The sequence below is a fragment of the Melanerpes formicivorus genome, unplaced genomic scaffold (assembly GCF_026170545.1).
Source record: "Melanerpes formicivorus ecotype bairdi unplaced genomic scaffold, bMelFor1.0.p_v2 SCAF_99, whole genome shotgun sequence".
NCBI lineage: Eukaryota > Metazoa > Chordata > Aves > Piciformes > Picidae > Melanerpes > Melanerpes formicivorus.
Window position 1 is genome coordinate 1573623 of NW_027142451.1, and position 6188 is coordinate 1579810.

Consider the following 6188-nt stretch of genomic DNA (forward strand, 5'->3'; position numbering starts at 1 on the left):
GCATCACTGGCTAGCCTGGAGGCTCTCTTCATGACCCTGTGAATCCAGACTGTCTGTTGGCAGTAGGGGTGTGGGGACACGTCCTCTGCTCCCTGCCGCGGCAAGGGAACATTCTGGCTGCTCAGTTGGTCCAAGCCTCAGTTCTCTGATGCTCGTGGCTGCCAAGGAAGCAGAACTTCAGGAGCAACACTGTGGACTGATGGGAAATTTTAAGGGCTGTTGGAAGCAAAATAATCAAGGAAAACCCTATGGGCAAACATGACTGTGAAATGCAACTGATGACTGTTCATATTTAGCTTGCTGCCAAACAGAAACAAACGTGGGTGGTGGCAACACAGACTGTCTGCAGATGGTTTAGGTCTTACTGATGGAGAAGTGAAGCCTACCTAACAGGAGGGGGAAATGACTCTCTCCTACCTGTTGCAAGCCAACAAACCTTCCTGCTGCTGCACTGCTTGAGAAAGAACATTGTGAAACATCTCAGGCATTTTGATTGCACAGCAAGCAGTCTGAAGTCCTTTGTTGCCTTCTGCTTCTGTACTGCTTTTAGCAAGTTAAAAACCAACACCAGCAGCAAGACATTCAGTCAAAGGGGGGAGGCACATGCCAATGCAGGATCCTCCATACTAATCAGCTTGCAGGGAAGTTATCCTTTTAGCTTTTTTCCTTTATATGAGCTCTGTCCAGGAACACACTTTGGCATTCAGCTGTTCTCTAGCACAGACAAGAATGCAGCTATCACATTGTAAGGGAAGGTTATGAATGTTCACTAAAATTACAAAAGCACAGAAGTCTGCCCTAGGCTGATTTATCAACAGCTAGCACCACGAGATAACTAACCAAAACAACAATCAAAACCACAAACAAACCCCCAATCTCTGTTTTCATACAAGGATGGAGGACAATAGACCTGAGTGTTGCAATCACTGAAAATCAAGGAAGTAAGAAGCCAGCATTTAGCCACTTTAACAACCTGAATATATTGGTTTGGTTTTAATGAAACTTAATCTCTACAAATACAAACATGTAGGTGAATCTTTCACTTCTGCCACTTATTTTGCCACGAATGTGAGTAACATTTATGTCTTTTAAAAAGTAGACACAAAGGGGACTCTCTCAAAAATAAGACTCGGGCTCCCACTCCCACAACTGATACCTGTCTAGTTAGGGCTTTCCACCACCATCCCTTTTCAAGGTAAGCCTGGGCTTATCTTTCTGTTTTCTGCTTCACTATTTTAGATTGGGTCCCATGCAATTCTCTGAGCATTTTGACATCAGATACATCTCCAAAGACGTCTCCATATAAGGGAATTTACCCTGGCAATATAGGGAAAACAGAAGACAGCTATAAGACAGCAATTCCATCAAGGCGGGATTTGGCCCCATGATTCAACCTGTGGCATTTGTAGGAAGTCTGTGTACTTAGCTTTTCCAGATGTCGATTTTCAGGCACTTGCAAGCTGGCCATTTAGGTAGAATTAACGACTGCCAAGAAAAAGTCCTCTTCCGTAGTCTGGTACAGAGGAAAGAGAAGTGGGCTACAAACACCTCATAATTGTTCTACAAGGCAAGAGGATCCCTCGTGGGATGAGAAGTCTGTTAAAGCAGTCAAGAAGCAGTACAGCACACACACAGAACAGCATGTTTAACTGAAGTACTAAGGGCAATACTGCATGGTCCCCAAATCTTCCCAATTCATGAGCAGCAGGAGCACAGCAATGTTTAGAGTAGGTATTTGAGGTAACACATGAGCAGATGTCATACAAGTTACCCAGAACTATGATTTGTTTCAAAAGGCAATTCTAAGAGATGGAAGATCAAACCCAGCACAGCCAAAGCTCACCATTGGCTCCTTCTGTGGAGTTTTGATTCTGCAGTTTCTCCAGTGCCACTGCACACTGTCCTGGTCACAGAATCACCAAATCACCAAGGTTGGAAGAGACCTCAAAGATCATCAAGTCCAACCTGTCACCACAGACCTCATGACTAAACCATGGCACCAAGTGCCATGTCCAATCCCCTGATGTTTGGTCTCAACAGGCATCAGCCAGCAGGAAGATGCAAGTGTTACTAGAGTCACAAGCTGCATTTATCCTACAGCTGCTTTAATAAATCTAGTCATATAAGTTAATTAGGCTAAAACATTACTGACTGCTAGTGTCACTGACACCCTGGGACAGGACATTTCACAACACCAGGACTAGTTAACACACTGCCCTGGGACAGGGCAGCTTGGAAAAGCCTCCCTCAACTTTAAAGGAATTGCAAAGGGGTTTAGCTCCTTGCCTCTTAGCTAAAGCACTTCAAAGGGGAAGCAAGCAGTACAGCCTTCCCCTTGCCTCACCAGGTTAGTACTCATTCATTAGTATTTTTTCCTCTTGATCCTTAGAAGAGGACATAGTTGTAACTCAGAAAGCTTGGAGCAGCCTTCCATTCCTTAAAGCACTAGGTTACTGGAAAGCACTTTCTTTAAGCCAGCTCCCCCACCGGTTACCTACAGCCCAGTGAGCTCCGTCACAAGACAGGGCTTGCTCCTCACCACAGTCACCTTTTGCCCATACCAAGCCTGCATGACTCCCTGCTCCAGTTTCCTCCCACACTCTGGTACTTCTGAGCACTGCAGCTCCCACACCCACCCAAGAACATACTCCTCTGCTCTAGGCAAAATCTCACCCACATTCATGACCACAAACATGCACCCAGTGGTGTATTTTCTTCATCTGCTCCTACTCAGCCCCATGGCTGGTACCACCAGCCTCCCCAGTTCAGCACCCTACTCCCCTCCCTCAAACCAGCCGCAACAATCAGCATAGCCTTCCTCCTCCCCTTTAGGTCTTGCCTTTGGAGCTAGTGCTGGCAGATTAACTTCCTGTACACAGTTCAGCTCTCCTAAGAAAAAAAAGCATTGTCCTTCAGGGCAGTCATTCTGCTCCTCAGCTGAACCAACTGATTAAACCAGCATTTGTCAGGATCAGATGGATAGGATGCTCTACTCAGCCCTGGTGAGACCCCACCTGGAGTACTGTGTCCAGTTCTGGAGCCCCTATTACTAGAGGGATGTGGAGGTGCTGGAGCGTGTCCAGAGAAGGGCCAGGAGGATGAGCAGAGGGCTGGAGCACCTCTCCTGTGAGGACAGACTGAAGGAGTTGGGGCTGTTCAGTCTGGAGAAGAGAAGGCTCCGAGGTGACCTAATTGTGGCCTTCCAGTATCTGAAGGGGGCCTACAGGAAGGCTGGGGAAGGACTTCTCAGGATCTCAGGTAGTGATAGGACTAGGGGGAATGGAATGAAGCTGGAGGTGGGGAGATTCAGGCTAGATGTGAGGAGGAGGTTCTTCCCCATGAGAGTGGTGAAGCCCTGCAATGGGTTGTCCAGGGAGGTGGTCGAGGCCCCGTCCCTGGAGGTGTTTAAGCCCAGGCTGGATGAGGCTCTGTCCAGCCTGATCTAGTGTGGGGTGTCCGTGCCAATGGCAGGGGGGTTGGAACTAGATGATCCTTGTGGTCCCTTCCAACCCTGAATGATACTATGATACTATGATACTATGATGCCTCTCAGACATGACTAGGACTGAATCCATGTGTAGAACTTGCCATCCACCCCCTTACATGTCTTCCATCAAGGACGCTCAGTGTGGCTCCAGCAGAGAGCAGAACAAAGAGATCATGATGCCTATTTAATAGCTTTCCATTGAGCCACATTAATTCTATAGATTATGGTGGAATTACACAGGGGATAATTTAGGCTCAGGGAGTCTAGTAGGACTCACAATAATGCTCACAATAATTTATGTGCAAGCATGATTGTAAGAGTATGGTCCATGTTTCCATAACTCTGTCTCTTCAGAGCTCTTCTTCCTTAGTTTCCAACTGAAGTCATCAGTGCATGGTTATGATATTACATGTGGCTGCTGAAGAAGTTATTTACAGTGGTCACAAAGAGGATTATGATTTCAGGTGGGGAATAATTCTCATACAAATCCTCTTTCCACACAAACAGCTTTAGTAATAAGGAATGTAGTAAAATAGGGCAAAGATAAGAGATTTACATGTAATGAGCCAGATTGCCCAGTATGTTCCAGCTGCTTTGCATTGCTCCAAGGGCTTTGAGTTTGCTTTGTGTTGTCAGAGTGATGCAGACCAGGATGTGTTTTTAACTGTGTTCAAACAGTTCTTCTAGAACCTTTTCCTGTGGGGTGTGAACACGTTACTGATCACAGAATAAGTGGTAGCCATCACCCCAAAAGATGGGTAGCTTTCTCATACAGAACAAAGAACAAAACAAAAGAATGGTTATTTGTAGCCTGTTCAGATGAGGTAAGAAAAGGAAAAAGCCAGCAAACCTAAATGATTTATCTGAGGATAATTTAAACCCAACACTCCAGCAAGAAAACGTTGTGCTGTATTTTTGTCTGCTACTAATCAGGACCATTTTAGTTCAAAATGGATGAAACATGATTTGTGGAGTTGTAAACGTCTCAAACTTCCCAATACTGTGTATTGTAGCAAAAATGGTTGAGAGCACTAACAAGTCTTAATCCAACTTCACTTAATGCAATGGAATAATTTCCAAGGACCTTGAAGGATCAATATACAGCCCTAAATCATGTTCTCTCAAGTCGTGAGAGATGAGTTTACCCCAACACGAATGTCTGAAACCTAATGAGCTTTCATTATGTTTACGTGAGCCATTTCCCTCACTCCATTCTTCAGTTTCCTGCTTCTCTTGTACAGTTTCCTTTTCCTAATGGGTAGTTCAGGCAGTTCTGTTTCCTTTAATTAGGAACAGTCCCGGGTGTTTTCGTTAGAGGCTATGCAGCGGCGGAGCAGCTTAGGCTGAGCTGATCCGCACCACTGCAGTATGAAACAATCACCTGGCTGCTCGGGGAGTCCCTCAGGAGTGCTGCAGCCTGCCGGGGCTCCTACCGCAAGCCCTTAGAAAAGACTCCGGAGTCAGACCAGACACTGCGTCCCAAGTTTGTGTTATGAAATGGGAGCACAGACCAGGCATTTCTGAGCGACATCAAGTAGGTGGCGACGGCCACAGCTCCAGCAGCCAATCTTACAGACTGCTCTTCGCTTCTTAGTCGGCTAGTCCTAGCAGCAGATAATGTGTTGTTTTTTAACTGGTTGTGAGTTTGTGTTGGTTTTGTTTCTTTCTTTTACTCCAAATTTGTTAAAACCTAGCAGTATTTGAAAGGTTACTCTGTATGCCCAGGGTTACGGCAGTACTGAAGGCAACACAGCGCGGTGTTTTGGGGCCAGTGCTCCATTCAATACACCAAGCGTGGGACGTGCCCAGGGCAGCCGCGGCTCACTGCCGGACGGGGACGCCTACGCCCTGGGCTGGATCTAGCGCAGTCCCGTTGGTATGCTCAGCGCACAAACCTTACGTGTGGGGGCTCCCGTGACAGGGCGGACCCGCCGCCGAGGAGCGGCCCTGCGTAGGCTCATCCGCGCCATACCGCACAGGCGGCGGAGGGGAACACGCAGCACGTCGGGGCCGGCGCCGCGGAGGGGCTGTGCGCTCGGGACGCCGTCCCGCTCCCCCCTCCTCTGCTTGCGAGCACTTGCGCACTCCTTTCTCCCCACTTCTGCTGTCGCGCAGCGGTTTTCAAATTTTCCTGTGATTTTGTAACCTTTCAATGGAATTTGTGGAATGGTGCAGGAGCGCTGCTTGCCTAAGCCGCGGCTCAGGCCTTTCCTAGCAGCCAGCCCCCAGGTTGTGCACTCCTACCCCTCTTCTCAGGCGGCAGCCCCCGGGCGCGCACCGTCTGGGAAGGGCCCGAGGAAAGGCATCCCTCCGCCACGCAGAGCCACCGCTGCTCCCCGACTTTCCGACTCCTCACTGCTTTGCTAGTGCCGTCAGCGGGGGCTTCCCACCGCCTACCAACCCCCACGTAGTTGGGGGCGGAGAGGCCCTCATGAACGGCAGGGCAGCTCTGGGCCAGAACCGCGCGTCCCCCACCGAGCCCCCCTTCTCCTGCTCCCCGCCGGGGCGCCGCATGCGGTTGGAATCCGCGGCGGCGGCTCTTCCCCGCGGCAGCCCTTGCTGGCAGCGCATTCTTTCCCGCTGACGTTCCCCCCCTCCGCTCCCCGCCCCGACCCGGACCCCCCGGGCGTCACCCGGCCGCGGGCAGGACGGGGCGGGGCCAGGCGGGCGGCGCGACCCCTCCCCGGGCGGGCCGGGAGGG